Genomic DNA, 18,977 nt, shown 5'->3' with positions numbered 1-18,977 from the left:
TGATTTAGGACATATCTAAAGGCCTGAGCAGACCAGGTCCCACAGCAAAGGCCAAGAAGCATAAGTTAAACTCTCCATTGTATTCTCCCCACACCACTGTACACCTGGACTGACATCCCAAGGACCATTCTTAGGTCTCACTCTTGCAAACACATGGGATTGGCAGCTCACACTTGATCAGCATGATCATTGAGCAACCTGGTCTAGTGAAAGGTGTTCCTGCCCACAGGAGGGGAGTTGGAACTGGATTATCTTTCAAGGTCCCTTCCAACCCAAGCTGTTCCATGACTGTTAGATACAGGTGTCTGCGCATGGCATTACACATGTACAGATCACTCTTCATTATTTCCCCTCTAAAGAAAACATTTGCCTTTTTGCTACCCAAGTCCAAATCTTCCATTAAAACGTCAAACTCAGACACTTGAATCTGGACACATCTGCTCCTCCAGAACAAAAGCAAAGGAAACTGTATCAAGGGCCTTCCCACCATAGTTCCTTGTCCAATTCCAGAGCCAGCTGAATGACCTCTGGCATGGGGCTTTGTAGCATAAAGACTTGCAGCCTCACAGCTCTGATATCCTTCCTCCTTTTCTCACAGTGGCAAAGCCTGCTGGAGGTGCAGCCTGTGCAATCTCCATCATGATTACACAGTCACAGGCAGCACTTTGGGAAATGCCTGGTTGCAGCTCTGCTTTCCTGGAGCCAGTTTCTCTCTAGCACAGAGCTGGCTGGTTTCAGAGAAAGCGATAGGAACGTGTCTGCCCTTTGACTGACTGACTGCCAGAGAGGCCAACACATTTAGTTTTGAAAGCTGCCAATATTTCATAGCCTCTGGAACAGACAAGCTGCCAGATTTCCTTTGAGAGAAAGAAAGGAGGGGACATGCAGCCACTGAATGAAAATAACTAATCCAGTGCTGGATCCAGCCACAAATAAGCAAAGCTGTCACTGAATAAGGGCTACAGGATGTACCTTCCTGATTTTAGCTGGAAAACAATTCTAGGGCTCGATCTTTACATTCAAGTCTGAGACTATTTTACAGGGTTTACCTGCCTAAAAAGACTGAGTATTTGTATGAGCACATGACATACAGAGCAGTTTCAACACCTGCAAGTTAATTCTGCAGGCACCCAACTGCTAAACAGAGCAGGAGCCTCTGTAAGCTGAGTGTTTAATGCAACAGCAGCATCATTAAAAGAAAAACAACTTGCAATGCTGCAAAACATCACAGAGCCAAATCTACATATGGAATAGCAAATCCAGAAAACTCTGTAAATGAAGAACAGCTATTGCTTTCAACAAACACTCAATCTTCCTTTTGCTCCCCAGGTTTCTAGAGATTTCCATGTACTGGCATGGAATTGCCCTCAAACTCCACAGTGATCCCCACTCCATAGAAAGTTCTTCCAAGTCTTGGATTCAGGCAGAGCAGAGCTCACTGACACTATCCAAAACCTTTTCACTGAGATTTGGTGTCTTTAATCCTTGTCTTTCAAGGCAAAGAGGGATTCCAGAAAGGGATTCTTACTTCAAAGAGCCTTTCTTCCACAAACTGAAGGAGTTGTGAGCACAGCTTGCACTTGTCTAAACAAAACAAAACAAAACAAAAGCCTAAGCAGGACCAGTTCTGCTTTGGCAGAAGGTTTTTCTTTGGGACGTGAAGGGCCCTTGGTTTGTTTAATTTGGTTTCTTGGTTTGGTTATTTTTTTGTTTGTTTGTTTGTTGGGGGTTTTTTTTGTACAGAAAACACAACTCAAATAATACTGGATATGGTTTCTCTGACTTTTGAATGCCAGACTATTTCTGTTACCTATAACTTTGTCAATGTGAAGTTTATCAGCATAAGGCAGCAACATGGCATAGCTGGTTCAGGTTTTTTGACAGAACCAGTTGAAATGTTACATTCATTTCAGAGGAAAAAAGTGGGAGAAAGACCCATACATAGGTGTAAAAGAATAATTTCAGCGGGTGTTTAACCATAATATTTTGAGAAGTGAGTCTCCATATTCCTCACAAGGGTCACCTTTCTTGTCAAGGAATTGGCTTGGGAAAATATATTCCTGAAGCAGAAAAAAAAAAAATGCCAAGATAACCAAGAAATGATCTGCTGAAAGACACCCCAAGGCTTACTATAGCCTTCCAAAAATATCATCTGCTAACACACAGCTCCTCCACTCTGATAAAACCACATCAGCACTAACCTTGTAAAGCAACTAATGATGCACCAGCCCAGAAGGACAGGAGCTGAGCACAGAATTTCACAGGAAAGAGACTGTTGCAATGGTCTGCTGGGCATAGGAAGAGCAACCATTTGTTCCTTATTCAAATTAAAATAAAGGTTATAATGGTGGAGGGTTGAACAGCAGTACAAACATCTAGAAAGGAAACAGGAGACAGGTCTGCTGCTGTGGCTGTACATTTACAACAACGTGCTCTTGTGGCCAAGAGAGCCAATGGGATCCTGGGATGTATGAAGAAAGGTGTGTGCAGCAGGTCTAGGGAAGTTCTTCTACCTCTCTACTCTGCCCTGCTGAGACCACGCCTGGAATACTGTGTCCAGTTCTGGGCTCCCCAGTTCAAGAGAGACAGAGATCTGCTGGAGAGAATCCAATGGAGAGCCACAAGGGTGATTAGGGAACTTGAGAATCTCCCCTGTGAAGAGAGACTGAGCGCCCTGAGGCTCAGAAGACTGAGAGGAGATCTGATCAATGTCTATCAATATCTGAGGGGTGGGTGTCGAGGGGGCCAGGCTCTTTTGGGTGGTTCACAGTGATAAAACAAGGAACAATGGATTCAAACTTGAACACAGAAGATTTCACCTCACCATGAGGAGAAACTTCTTTCCAGTGAGGGTGACAGAGCACTGGAACAGGCTGCCCAGGGGGATTGTGGAGTCTCCTTCTCTGGAGAGTTTCAAAACCCACCTGGATGCATTCCTGTGCAGACTACCCTAAGTGATCCTGCTCTGGCAGGGGGGTTGGACCTGATGATCTCTGGAGGTCCCTTCCAACCTCTGATACACCGTCAGACTGTGATTTAGAAAATCTGCAAGGGGCAAAATCCCCTGGACTGGGGTATCACTTGCATATCTAGACACCCAATGCAAGCACACAGCACTGCCTGAGAAGAAGGCTGACACACACCATCCAGTGAATTCTCACAGCCCTCTGGGGCAGAGAAGTCTAATCCTGCATTTTACTGGGGCAGAGAAAAATTTTGAAAGGCCAAAATATTCTATTTGAAATGCTAAACATTAGGTAGCCAAACAAAGGGTCTTGCCTCCTGTAGCCACAGGTGATTTCTGTTAAAACAAAGAGGACTAATTCTGTTACAAAGCTGAGTATCCTGCTTGGCTGAAAGGATGCAGGCACTGAGGAGAGACACATAATGGGGGTAGGAAGCATTCCTGTATTGTGGGATACAGTGCTGAGAGAGCAAAGAGATAAATATTATTTGTTCTAAATCAATGCATAATTTCAAGAGGATTCAGATTTGTGTCTGAATACAATATTTACATTGTCGATAAGTCTATTTTCTCAACAGATGTCTTATTATAAAGCCTGATCTGATTCAATCTGCAATCACTGGGGCTATTCACATGCTAAAACACTATGATGGATGATGCATTTTAAAGAGTAACTGAAATGGGAAATAAAATACCTAGTTCTCAGTCAGAAAGGCTACATTACATAGTCAAGAAGTGCTAGGACTCAAAAACAAATGTTGTTGTGGATGGGAGGTCTCCATGCAGCTTTCACAGAATCACAGAATGATAGATGGCCAAAGACCATCTAGTCCAGGGTTTTGAATGACTCAGGAAAGGACACTCTTCCTCCTCCTCTCTGGGTAGCCTGGTCAAGTGCTTTGTCATCCTCAATGTATAAGAGGTTCCTCCTCATGTTTAGATAGAGCCTCTTATCTTCAAATTTGTGCCCTACCAAGAACTGCTCAATTTGGCTCCCATTTGCATCAGTATGAACTTTGGCTTCTTAATATGGGCCAGGGTGCTGCTTGAGTCCTGTAGCTTTATTATGCAATGATTGAATAAGAAGGAGTAATATCAGGTATTGATCAAATGCTGTGGCTATCAATCAGTGACTGGCAGAAGCCCCAGCTTGAACTTTGCACTCTAAAGTGTGCTATAGGCATGAGCCTCCTTTATAAAACCAGTAAAAACTAACACCACAAAACCTTCCTTCCTCATTCCAAAGCTGAAAACTTAGTAGTTCCTTTACCCTGGAGCCTTTCCAGAAAGTTGTGGGTTTTTTTGGTTTTTTTGTTTTTTTGTTTTTTTTTTTTTTAAGAGAGTTATTACTCTGGGACTATTTTTACATCTTGATTCTTCACTCTCTAATAAGGTATCCTGGTTTAACTCCAGACAGCCACTCAGCACCATGCAGCCACTTGCTCACTTTCCCCTGCCTCCAGTGGGATGGGGAGGAGAATCAGAACAAAAATTCAAACTTGTGACATAAGAACAGTTTAATAATTGAAATAAACTATAACAATGCTATAAAAATAAACTATAACACTGTGTCCAGTTCTGGAGCCCCTATTACAAGAGGGATAGGGACATGCTGGAAGGTGTCCAGAGAAGGGCCACCAGGATGAGCAGAGGGCTGGAGCATCTCTCCTATGAGGACAGACTGAGAGAGTTGGGGCTGTTCAGTCTGGAGAAGAGAAGGCTCCAATGTGACCTTCTCGTGGCCTTCCAGTATCTGAAGGGGGCTACAAGAAAGCTGGGGAGGGACTTTTTAGGATCTCAGGTAGTGATAGGACTAGGGGGAATGGAACAAAGTTGAAGTGGGGAGATTCAGGCTGGATGTGAGGAAGAAGTTCTTCCCCATGAGAGTGGTGAGAGCCTGGAATGGGTTGTCCAGGGAGGTGGTAGAGGCCCCATCCCTGGAGGTGTTTAAGGCCAGGCTGGATGAGGCTCTGGCCAGCCTGATGTAGTTTGAGGTGTCCCTGTCCATGGCAGGGGGGTTGGAACTAGATGATCCTTGTGGTTTCTTCCAACCCTGAAAGATTCTATTCTATTCTATCCTAATGTGAATTAAAAGGAAGCTAACAACAGGAGAGAGAAATAAAATCCAAGGACAAGTGATGCAAAATGCTCATCATCCATTGAGCAGTGCCTGAGCAGCAATCACCTTCCCCCAGTTTATCTGCTGAGCATGATGGAGAGCCCCTTTGGCTAGTTGGGTCAGCTGTCCTGGCCATGCTCCTTCCCAGGTGCTTGTGATTTCCTTACTGGCAGAGCATGGGAAATGGAAGAGTCCTTGACTTACGAAAAGCAGTACTTAGCCACAACTGAAACATCAGCATATCATCAACACTATCCTCAGATTAACTCCAAATCACAGCACTGTACCAGCTACTACAAAGAAAATTAACTCTATGCCAGCTGAAACTAGGGCAGAAGGAAAGAGCAGCACAGCAACATCCAGGGCACCTATGCACATTGTGCTGTTCTGACACGATTATGTTGCAGACACTGCAGTTCCCCACAAGCTGAATACTCTCAGCCCTTACTACTGCTGCTGGCTTTTTAATAATAGATACATTTCAGAAAAATCATTGTTATCTCCAGTTTATCACCTCAAACTAGGTGACAAGAAAGGACTGGGAGGAAGCTGTTTTGAAAAGACTTGCTGGAATAGAAATCAATGCAGGCCCACAGCTGCAGCCTGTCGTGTGTGTTGGAGTCATTACATACACAAAGACATCTGTGAGGGCTGTATTGACTGTAATCAGTCTTTATGTAGCATAGGGACGATAGCTGTAAAGTGATTTCCATGTCAGAAGTGGCATTGCAGTACCTCACATTAAGATACTTGCCCTGAAAAGAGAGTGCCAGGCCTGGTGTTAAGCTGAGGGGTGGCAAGTTGGGCATCAAAGCAGACCACAGCAAGGAGACATCATCACTTATCTGGCAAGAGACTTAGCTAACAAAGCAAGGATTAAACTGATGCTGAACTCTGCTTCAATACCTCACCCTCGGCTTTTCCTTGGACCAAAGATCTGGAACCCTTTTCCCAGAGGTTCTGAACAATGTCTTTTCTGCTAAAGGGAGTAAGGGAGAAAAGGGGTAAAGACAGGATGGCTTTTTAAACAGCAAGCATTGTGCTCCCTTTCACAGTGCGTGGGCCATGATGAGGCGTGGGTCAGGTGGTGCAGGATTGAGACATGACTCAATTTCTTTTCCCCGAGGTTAAAGACACCACTTCCACCCTCCCAAGAATATTGTCTGCCACTTCTCTGATGGAGGAGTGAGAAAGGAAGCCCTGATATTCAGAACCTGCTCTCAGAAGCAACACTCCTCCCATGACTCAGAGTTGTCACACAAGATAATTCATTTCTGTCCACAATTACACTGAGTTACTGTAAAAGCAGAACCAAAGTTCTCCTTTCCCTGTGAAGTGCTACCTGGTGCACATATTTTTTTTTCTCATCCCCACAAGTGACATCCTCACTGACCCAAGCCCAGAGTAGCTCATATACTCACAGGAGTTCCAACTTGACTCTATGCCCTTTTTCTCCCTGAGTAGTATGAACTATTAGCTAACCTTCAACCTCTAAGTATGTATGTATTGATCAAAACACATTTTAAGGCTGCTGTCTCAGCCAGACCACAACAGCTGTGATACCAACAGAGAAGCCAGGGAAGATATTTTCACAAGCTGACTGGGCATGGTAAAGTGAAATATAACCATGAGCAGAAAAAAAAGAGTAATAGTTCCTCTCTTATGAATAAAAATATTAATTTATTGTGATTTCTATATCTGCATGCATCTCTTGTAAGCTAATAGAAACTCCAAAAGATATTTTTGCTGTGTATTTGGGTGGCTTTTACCAACTGTGAGGGTGCCAGGCTACATTTCTCTCATCTTATTATGTTTCAGTGTTTGAATGACAATGCCTGCAGCCAGTAACTTTCTGCACAACCCACTGTGGTTCAAAGCAGGTCATAGTCAGCTAAGATATGACTCATGCTCATCTTAAACATCTGAAAGGTAAAAGTCATTTCTTCCTTTCCCTGCTCTGCAATGGTTCTACTGAAATAAAATGAACATTTTTTCACTTTATGTTTAAATTCAAATCTATAGGACATCTGACTCACCTGAAAGAAAGCATCACAAATTGTATTACAGCAGAACATTCTATGATGGAAACCCTTGTGGAAGGTTTTATTAGAATATCACAAAAGGAATAGTCATCCTAAAGTATCTCCTGGCATTGGAGAACAAATTCTATTCCTGCAATACAAATCTAGAGGAAGGTTTAAAAAGGCTCTTTTAGAAAAATAAAATAAAAAAGGTAATTCCTCTAAAATATGCACATTTCTAATGTAATTTATGTAGAAAACCTTAGTGGTTTCATTCCTGCTAAATGCCATAGGACTCTCCATAATGGAATTAATTTCAGAAGAAAAAACTACCAGTTGGATTTATTTAATCCCACCAACTAATAAAACCATTTTTGACCTACATTAAAAAGGACAGGGTTAGGCTAAAAACAAAACACAACACCTCAGAGATTTTTTCCCCACACACACACTCATTTGGAAGTTATACAGCTAGTTTCGTTAGACCCTAAAACATTAGACATGAAGATCAACTCAGACACACATCTCTTAATTCACACAAACACTACAGTATCCAATACCTTGAAATGGCCCTAAGTTCAATTTCTTCCTCTGGAACAGTGAGTAAAAAAGTATCTCATAAAGTGTGTACATTTGCAAGTCATTAGAAATGCAGCACAGCTTCTACTACAATCCATAGAAAGTCTCCACATGATGGTTTCTACATCAAAGAGAATTTAAGCTAGGCAACAGTCCTAAAAATCACTATTCAATCAAATATGGGGGAAGAAGGGAAAGTTAATAGCTCTCAGAACAAGCTCTGCAAATCAGTTAACAACTCCTGTTAATCCAGAGATTAACACCTTTGATAAATGAGGTTTGCTTTGCATTCACACCTTCAGTGAGAAAGAAAAGAAGGAGAGCTCGAAAATGAAAGGTAAAGCCCCAAATATCTTAGAGGGATTATCATGTAAAACTGCAGGATGCACAGCCATAATAAAGCAGTTCCACTTAATTCTGGGAAAAAAATCTCAACAGCAATAAATAATATTTCTGCAGAACACCATCCCCTCTTTCTATTCCAGATCACATTTTCAACCTCTTAATTATCTTATCTTGAAAGCATGGACCTCTGTGTTCAAAGACTTTAGATGGCTGAAGCCACCAAATTAATTAGGCAGGTATGGGCTTATAAAGCTTGCTACAGTGAAGAGATACAAGTCTTTAGTTATAATATGAAAGACCATGCTGAAGACCATATCTCATTAGGACAATGGCAGTCGAAGTTTCTTTTATTTGTGACCCACTTTTCTCCCATCAGAGACGAAAGCTCAGGTGGAACTAAGGAGTATGTGAAGACCAAAACCCTCCATTGAATAGAATTTCTTCACCAAAAGCAACTACACTTAATGACAGCAAGGAAGAGCAAATGGTATGACTGACTGAAAGAAGTTTGTGCTGTAACTCATGGATAGGAAAGACATTGAGGTCCTGGAGTGTGTCCAGAGAAGAGCAATGAGGCTGGTGAGAGGTTTGGAGGGCGTTGTACAAGGAGTGGCTGAGGGAGCTGGGGTGGTTTAGTCTGGAGATGAGAAAGTTAAGGGGAGATCTTATTGCTCTCTACAGCTACCTGAAAGAAGGTCAAAGTGAGGCTGATGATGGTCTCTTCTTCCAAGTAACTAGAGATAGGACAAGAGAAAATGGGTTTAAGTTGTGCCAGGGGAGATTTAGATTGGATACTAGGAAAAACTTCGCTGAAAGAGTGGTGAGGCATTGAAACAGGCTGCCCAGGGAGGTGGCAGAATCACTGTGCCTGGAGCTGTAGATGTGGCACTTCAGGATACAGTTTAGTGGTCATGGCAGTTGGGTTGCAGTTGGACTTCATGATCTTGAAGGTCGTTTCCAGCTTTAGCGATTCTATGATTCTTCTGCCTAAACAATCTACTGTTGGCTTTCAGAATTACATGTTAAGAACAGAGACACAAGCTGTTGTTCAAGTTCCTAGCTGCAATTCCTGAGACACTGAGATGACACACCAGTTATTTGCTTGCCTTTATATTTTCTCTCAGATAATCAGATGCCTAATGGTACTGTACTGTTCCTCTTCTGTTTCTTAAACACCAGTTTATGTGTTCACAGTTGACAATTTCCACTGGTATTTGTCCATGTCTTGGCTTTTTGGCCTGTGTTCACGAGCATTCCTATTGGTTTGCTTTAATTTGCACTCTTACCAGCACCCAACAGAGATGAGCTGCTATGGCTGCACTTGTCATAACGTCACACTTGACAATGGTGTCTGCGTGGGGGCACGTGCATATATCCAGACAAAAAGAGATGGTAGGATGTGTAGATTCCCTTGCAAGAGCTGTACATTTTAAGAACCAAATATAAACAAATTCCAAACCTAATTTGGAATACTATTTTAACAGGCACCAGGCTGAAGATGCTGTGAAAGAACATTTTCAGTGTCTTTAGGAAATCAGTAACACTGCCTTGGAAGATGCTGGAGCATATTTCTCACTGATCTGACACACAACTACCACCTTGTGGGTACAGTTCATACCTATGAGATCAGTCTCTGGTTTCATAGATTCCTGAAACAGAGATGTTAGTTACACCTTGCAACCTGGCAATCCAGTTGTCCTTTTTTTTCTGCTCATATACATATTACATATCAGATGAAACTAGTAACCAACAAATTAATAACTAAAAATGGAAATAAGTGGGAAGCATAAACATAGAATCATAGAACGTTTTGGGTTGGAAGGGACCTCCAAAGGTCATTTAGTCCAACCCCCCTGCAGTGAGCAGGGATATCCTCCACTGCCCAGACTGACCTTCAATATGCTCAGGGATGGGACCTCAACTACATCCCCAGGCAACCTGTTGGAGTGTTCCAGCCACCCTCATGGTGCAGAACTTGTTCCTAACATCCAGTCTAAATCTCCTCTCATTTCAAACCATTATCCCTCATGCTATCTCTGCGGGCCTTTGGAAACAGTCCCTCTGTAGCCTTCCTTTAGCCCCCTTCAGGTACTGGCAGGCTGCTATTAGGTCTCCCTGGTGCCTTTTCTTCCGGCTGAACAACCCCAGCTGCCTCAGCCTGTCCCAGTAGCAGTATTGGGAACATATCTCAGTAAACCCTTAGTACCAACATTTTGCAATAGTCAGTTAAAAGATGTATCAAACGATCCTACAGTGATGTGCTGTTACTGTCCTTTGTTACTTTGCTTTCAGCCAGTCACTGCAGGAACAGAAAGAGCTATCATGTTCTTTCCACAGTGCCACATCACTGCTGATTGTTCTGGTAATACTCATCTGTATCCACTACTGCTGCACTCCAGTGACTCCTGTAACATAGGATAGGAGATTTTGACAACACAGCCAACTATTTCAGTGGCACCTCAGACTCACACTTTGTACAGCTTTAGATGATACATGGCTTGAAGGCACACTGGGGTAAACTGCAAGCTTGCAATCATGCAAAGCATTCATTCCCAATTAATTTGCAGCTGGGATTTCACTGAGATCCCTCTAGCCCTTAAGGAAAATCCTGATAGTTCTACAAGGCATATTATTGTACAGATGCTACAGCCATCATTTGTGGAAGAATATGCACAATCTGTAGTGCTGGGAGAAACTTCTCTTGTGTAGTCCTACAGAAAGTCTGATAACTGGGCAGGCTTAACAAGAAATTTGTAATTTCCACTTACTTCTAGTCAGCTACCAATTGGAAATGACTCTCATTCACTGCTAGGACTGATATCCCACCAAAAAGTACATCTCAGACCACAGTAGCTGTGCATAATTGTTTTAATTCAGTTTAAAAAATTATCATTTACTTGCACAGAATGTAAAGTTTGTCCGAGTCCAAAGCCTGTGTTCAGCTATACAGAATAAACAGGCAAAATGTTGCCATGGAAACATGATACTAATGAGATGCAGACTTGATCTGCAGTTCACAGGAAAGACAGCATTTCTTTTTAATTGCTGCAGCCAGTTAGTGAGCAGTGCTTCTGAAGATAGAGTCAAGAATATTTAAGTGAGAGCCAGCATGAAGCAATTACATTTCCCACTTAGTCTTCCACATTTTCCACCTGCACAGCTTTTTCTCCATAACCAGTCATCAGAACTCCCATGTTTTTCCAACACCTAGATCTGCCAAGAGCTGGCATCTTATCTCTGCAGCAGCACAAGTCACATCCCTGCCATCAGGCAGTCCTTTGCTAAAGGCTTTGGGCACATGAGTCTCGGGGCAGTATTTCTGCATAAAGGATTTGACTTGGTGCTTCTCAAATGCAACCTATAGTAGCTAAACTTTTTGCTGAATCTCCTCAAAGAAAGGCAGCCTGAGGCAAACACCCACGTGAAGAATTTCAGTCCAAGCAGCTCAAGTTTGGCAGCACTAGGAAAAGCTGAACCCCAAATCTTGTCATGGTAAGTGCCAGCAAAGTTAATGGAGTGACACAAATGCTTCTCTCTATAATAAGCACATGTAGAACTGCAGAACTGAGACAGTGTTCTTCTGCAGGGCAAGAACATGGACAGAAGGGTTTCACAAAACCACCTCTGACAAAAGGAGCTGGAAAATTATAAAAAGCTGCAAAGAGAAAATAAGGCAGAAGCTGAAACGCTGACAAGGTACAAAACGTGGGAGTATAATTGTTAAAAAGTGTCACAGGACAAAGGAATGAAGTTATTAACCACCCCTGTCTTAGCTGCTTCTGACAAGGTTTACCCACACCTCTGCTGTGGTCAGCACTTCAAGCAGTGGACTGACTGTTTGTTCAGACCACAAAGCGCTACAAGGTGTCCTTTCCCAAGCAAATTAACTGTCCTCCAGCCAGACAGTTTAGAACCAGGAAACTTTCCGCCTGAGAGGCAAAGCAAACTCTCAGAGTGTTTCTATAGCAATGCAAAAATCCCTTCATTATTCTCCAAGCAAACTTTTGCGTCCATTAAGCATTTATGTGTTTAGAAACACACCTGTGCGCACACACACAGAGAGGCTTCTGCTGTGGTTGAAAAAGTGTTTCCTGGAAAGGCCTGGTTGGTCTTTATCTGGTAATTAATAAGGACATGCTTGATTCACCACAAATGTATATTAGAGGACAGCAAAGAGCTGGGAACATGAAATCCTCTTCCCGTTGTTATTCTCTTCTAGCATGGGGTGAAAACATTCGTAATCTCAGAGACTGATGTGTCCAGAAAACTATGGCAACCATTTCTGGAAACACTCATAAACAAAGACAGCTTATTGCAACAAGATTTGTTGGTAAGGGGATGCACAGGCAAAGCTTTGGGAGTTTACCACACCTTTACTATCTCCTGAATTTCACTGTGGTTATCAGGATGCAACCAATACGAACTGTACAATGACTGCTGTTTAATTATTCCTACAGGCTTCGTTAAATGCAGTCAGGCACAGCAGAAAGTTTATACAGGGTTTTAAGGTTTATATACATCACTTGCTACAAAACACACAATTTCAGATAGAATAATAAAGAAATTACATAGTTCATTTATTGTTAAGTGACATACTAGAAGGATAAACATTTATTCTAAGTCTGACAAATGTTCTTGCTTTCCAACACAGCTGTGACAAGCTTAATTGTTAGAACCTCCTTGAACTCCATTATAATGTTACACAATTGATTTTTACCTTTTAGTTTTCTGATCTCTATGGACTATGGACTATGGACTATGATGAGGCACTGCAGTGTAATGAAGCCCTAAAATCACAGTCTCACAGTATATCAGAGGTTGGAAGGGACCTCAAGAGATCATCAGGTCCAACTCCCTTGCCAGAGCAGGATCACTTAGGATAGTCCACACAGGAATGCATCCAGGTGGGTTTTGAAACTCTCCAGAGGAGATTCCACAACCCCCCTGGGCAGCCTGTTCCAGTGCTCTGTCACCCTCATGGAAAGAAGTTTCTCCTCATGTTGAGGTGAAATCTTCTATGCTCTAATTTGAACCTGTTGTTCCTTGTCTTATCACTGTGCACCACTGAAAAAAGCCTGGCCCCCTCCACTTGACACCCAGCCCTTAGATATTGACAGACATTGATCAGATCCCCTCTCAGCCTTCTCTTCTCCAGACTAAACAGCCCCAGGGCTCTCAATCACTCTTCATAGGGGAGATGCTCAAGTCCCCTAAGCATCCTTGTGGCTCTCCATTGAATTCTCTCCACCATTACTGGAGCAATGAGCATTATTACTCATTAATTTATTGCTAAACATAGTCCACATGTCTATGTAGTTTAGGTAGGTTCTCCTGTTTCAAAGAGACAATTAAGGCAAAGCAACACTGCTACACTGATGGAATCACACAGACAGGTTTCCATGTGACTGAAGAGACCATGACACATCAGCAGTGCAAATCTATGTCAGAACATGCACCCATGGGCTTTGGTGAGAGAATAATTTACGTATCAGTAAAAGTTTCACCCTTAAGATCTAGTCTGATACTCTACATACAAAAAAGGGAAGGGGGGGGGGAAGTAGCAGATTTCAGCCAAGTGTGCTGTCAGACACTCCAGCATCTTCTGACTGCAAATGTCAATTTTTGAAGCTTGGTTTTGGTACAGGAAGCACGTCTCTCTTTTTTCTTAAGGTATAGACTTAATTTTTAAGTCATACTTCCAGGATAAGAAAAAAGGAGAAAGAGAAAAAGTACATCTGTCCTTCACCTTTTGGGTTCCTCCCTGCAGTACTGACTTAAGATGTTTAAGTGAATCCACAATGTTCCTCACTGAGCAGACACAAGAGGTTTAAAAAAAGAAAAAAATAAAAAAAAAAGCCAAACCCAAGGCCACACACAACAATAGTACAAGTGCACTTATGTATGAAAACACCACAGCTTTGGAGAACACTCTGTAAGATGTCCTTGCTCTCACAGCCTTACACTTTACAAGCTGCACTCTCTGCAAGTCCCTAAGCATTTCTCAGGTCTGAAGAGGCAGCTCTACAACATGACCCACATTAGCAACTGGTCAGCCAGTAGAAGACTCAAACAGGCAAGAGTTAGAGCAGCTGTCTCAGGCCAATTTTGAGCAGGATGAAATTTCAGTAGCATTAAAAGAAGACTATCTTTCAGTGGGGTAGGTTCAAGCTGTGCCAGTCTCCAGGAAGCCAGACATTCTGACAGGGAACAGATTGTGAACCCTCTGGTGTGGGTTATTCAACACAGAGAAGCCAGATGTGTGACAGCATAATTCTCTTCAGTACCCAAGACATGAAACTGGGTGCCCCAGGCAGGGCTAGAAGAATATCAGCTGCCTGCAGAAACCATGCTGAACGTACAAAGGGCAAGCATCATCTGCTCCCATCCTTATCCAATCATGGAAAAACAGCCTGCATTTTACTTGGTTCAGAAGTTATTTTATGCCCAATAACTCCAAGCCTCTCTCTGCTAACATGCTAGAGGGAGAAAGCATATGTATTGCTCTGTGTCTTCTACAGCAGCCTACTGCATAGTGATTTCTCAAACTGCCTAGTGGAACAGAGTGCAGATTGACCTTAAAGAACAGTGAAATCTTCCTTCCAGGTTTTAATTGCCCTTGTACTCAAACACAAGCTACTTCATGACTCAGATTTATCCTTGGAAGTGGTGAGTGCAAACAGATGCTTTTTTTTTTTTTTTTTTTTGCAGTCTCAATTACTAACTGAGGCATTGTGGACTGATAAATGTATCAGAGGAACATGCTCAGCTCAGTACCTAAAAGCATCCTTTGTTCTAGCTAGAAATCAGGAGCTTCACCAGGATTCAGTTTGTCATTAGATGCTGGATAGTCAGTCAAGCAGGACTTCTATGTGCTTTTAGAGATTTTTATCCAAGGATAATGCTACTGAGTGCTACACTGATTTTCCCCAGCGTTTTCAGTGCTTCCTATACCTGGGTTTTTGCACAAAAGGAAAATGTATAAACAAAATGCTTGTATGCAGCCTCTACATTTAAAGACACCAACTAGCAATATCCTTAACCCTGAACAGCTGTCTTGATTCTGTGAAGCAAATCCTGACAAGCCATGAGTAAAGACGGGAAACGAATGGAAAAGGATTAATTGCTAATGAAGAAAAACTACCAAGATTAGCTGAACGCTTCTGAAGCAAGTTAAGCTGTAGCTTAGAAAAAGCTTTCATGGAACTCAAATGAACTCTCAGAGATCATATAGAATTTGGATTGCAGGCTGACATTCAGAGTAATCCCCAAGATAAAATATAAAAAGAAGTGAGGAAAGTCATGAAGTAAACACTGAATATCTGTGTCCATAATCTATATTTAAGCACTACACTGTATTCACTCACATCTGGTTAGAATGAGTTGGAATAAGCAATAAATCTACAAATCAGCCTTCCTACATTCTTTAAAAACAAAAACAAACAACTACTCTCAAACTTCCAGTGATGTTCAGAACAAGTACATTTAATCTGTCCTGAAGTATTAATTGTGTGTTTTCATCTGAGTGATCCTTAGAGTCCATCTCCATCCCTGTATTTTGTGCAGAATTATATACTTCTAAGTAGAGGGAAAGGTCATTATTTTTTCACTGCTAATTTTTTTATTATGCACATATCTAAAATATCTTTTGTCTGAAGTTAGTGGTTTAAGAGCTGGTTTTCTAATTTGTCCAATTATCATGTCATATCTTTTCAGACAGGTACAAATCTGAGGTTCTGGTCAGATATAACTCTTGAGATACAGACCATTAAAAACAACAAAAAAAAACCCACCACAAAATACTGAGTCATTAAATTGTGCTCATCCCATGCAGCTAGGCTCAAAATCAGCAATTATCATTAAGATCCTGATCTGGCAACAGTAAGAACAGATCTTTGTCTTTTTTCATCATTGACTCTGATGGAACCACTGTGAGGGTGCCAAGGTGAGAATGAATTTATATCTAAGGTTTCATGATCTCTGTGGTGGGAATCAACCTCCCCATATATAAATAAAACATTACGAATAAAAACCCATCAGAGTTACATTGTTTCTTATTTCCTTTCATCAGTACTCAGAGCCTGTGTCTCTAGTAACTGCCCTTTGGATGGAAGGCTTTACACACATGGCTGTTCTTGAACCTCCAGAGAAGGAAGGAGCTGGAACAAAGCAGATGAGGATCTGAAATCAGCACTGTTTTTAACCTCAGTATATTCAGTGTGCCTAAGGCATAGAAGACCCCATCTGTTCCTTGAGATGAAACACTTATTGGCTGGATTACACATATTTTATAGAGTGCTTGAATGCCCCTGAAGAGACAGGACAGAGGTGGACATGCTCCCTTCCAGCACAACCTGCTGTTCTGCAACTGACCACACTCCATAAGCACATTCCCTTGCATTACAGGTGGCATTTACAGAGACAAGAACTCTTCTACAACCAGAAATTGATTTTCCCCTTTAATTCACTGCTCCAAGTGGATGGTGGCATGCAACAACACAGCCAGAGAAGAAATAACTTAAGTGGGACTGACTTAGTAGAACTGCTGAGGAGAGCATCAGAGCTGGAGCTTGCTAACAAAACCCGACAGACACCCGAGGCACATCGCTGCCACGCATCAGGACGGTGCCTGCTCCCACGGAAATCAATGACAGCCTTTGTATTGATTAGCTTCAGTCCTTTCCTATTGATATTTCAGTTGATAGCTGATGACTACAGAGTAACACATCAGGACCACAAAGACTTGTACAAACGTCCATAGATGTTGCAATTACTTTTCCAGCAGAAAGCCTGACACTAAGCTGTTCCGTGCCTCTCCTGGGAAGGCCACCTGTCTTTAGTGCCTTTGAAGCTGCCTGTAGTGAAAGCAAGTACTGCTGATTCCCAAACCACAGTTACAATTGCACACAGCCACTCTTACAGTCACCTTTCCTGTCTTGAAGAAAAATTCACCAAGTTGAAAATTCAAATGAATGTTTTTATTAGCTGGAAGTGAGGTATGATAAGTAACTGAACATTCCCAAGTTAAATCCATTCAACCATGAATGAGTTTTACTTTTCTTTGTACATAATTAAATGAGCATGGTAAATCTCTAAACTGTCACTCAGAAATGTATCCTCTCTCTAGATTTACATTCAATGATACAAACCCTCCATTATCAATAAGTTCCCACACTCAAAGTTCAACACCACAATCCTTGTGCCCCTTTAGACCTCACACTTGAAAGATTCTCTTCTGCAGTGGCATAGTGACATGAAGTGCTTCAGAAGATGGAGATACTGAAAAAGTAATTCATGGGGCAGACTGAGCACGATGGAGATATTGAAAAGTAATTAATGGGGCAGACTGAGCACCCATAAAGGCTAATTTTCACCCACTGCCAAAGGAAGATCACCTAGGGTAGGCTACACAGGAACACATTCAGATGGGTTTTGAAAGTCTCCAGGGAAGGAGACTCCACAACCTCTCTGGACAGCTTGTTCCAGTGCTCCAGCACACTCACAGTAAAGAAGTTTCTCCTCATGTTGAGGTGGAACCTCCTGTGTTCTAGCTTGTACCTATTGTTCCTTGTCCTATCACTGGGCACCACCAAAAAAAGCCTGGCACCTTCATCCTGACACCCACCCCTCAGATATTTATAGATGTTGGTAAGATTCCCTCTCAGCCTTCTCCTCTCCAGACTAAACAGAGAGGTCCTCGAGTCCCACAGTCATCCTTGCAGCTCTCTGTTGAACTTTCTCCAGCAAATACTCTCTTGAACTGGGGAGCCCAAAACTGGACACAATATTCCAGATGTGGTCTCACCAAGGCAGAGCAGAAGGAGAGGAGAACCTCCCTAGATCTGCTGGACACTCTGCTCTTGATGCACCCCAGTTATTGTGAAAAGCTTTCTGACACTTCCAGAATTCTAGGAGATAGCAGCAGCATCTTTCCTATTCAAAGCCACACAGACTGTAATGTCAAAACAACACAATAAATGAAGGTGTGGTTATAAATTTGGGACACAGAGGCAATTTTTGTGTCAACAGTACCATCTGCTGGATTTCAAAAAGAGACACTGGCAAACGTCAGACTTGAGATGCAATTCTATACCGTTCTTGCACAAATGCCACCGTGACTAAACTGTTACAGATGAACCAGCAACAAATTGCCAAATCTTCTAAGGATCTGCCAAAAGCCTGCAGAAAGGTCACTGACATTTTCTAGATGTATTGCTTGTTAAATCAAATATTCAAAACTCACTACACAGAACTCATCACATGGATAGGGGGGAGGGGGAAAAAAAATCAACTCAGGCAGCCTAGCAGCCCCATTTAAAAGCAATGTGCTGCTACTATTAATGTCAATGTTAAGGTTTTGGGTTTGTTTTGTGGTTTGGATTTTTTTGTTGTGGTGATTTTAAAGCTGATTACTTAAAATTTGCTATTGCATTAGAATACAGCAAGGCTAGCTCTTCACTCATGTAGAAATCAAATTACCCCAACAATCTAAATTTGCATCTAGTTTTCAAGCTGCCACTGGTTATCAGCATGCCTGAAGACACAAAGATCCCGTTGAATTCATTTCAGACTACACATCCTCAGAATTTCCTTACGCTCACTCTGGGAAGCCTCAAGAAGAACTATTTATTAAAGGACTTTAAGTAACTTCATTGCAAGATTATACCTAAAACTTGAGCAGTAAAAACATCAGCCTTGAAAACCCTCAGTGTTAACCTAATGAACTTTTGTTACAGGACAAGAAATTGTTACCATATTTATGCAGGCATTTGGAAAGACCTGAAGTCCTGCTTGACCCTCTCACCTTTTCAGTTAGCTGTCCTACCAGCACATACTACCAGAGAACTGTACTCTGTCTCTATGCAGAGTTCTGTCCAAGCATGCTTCAATCTTCCTATAAATCAGTCATTCTGTGATGTTCTAACTTGCGTGAAGTGCTTAGTTTAGCCCC

Source organism: Indicator indicator, chromosome 21, assembly GCF_027791375.1.
Source record: "Indicator indicator isolate 239-I01 chromosome 21, UM_Iind_1.1, whole genome shotgun sequence".
Lineage (NCBI taxonomy): Eukaryota > Metazoa > Chordata > Aves > Piciformes > Indicatoridae > Indicator > Indicator indicator.
This window is presented reverse-complemented; position numbering follows the sequence as displayed.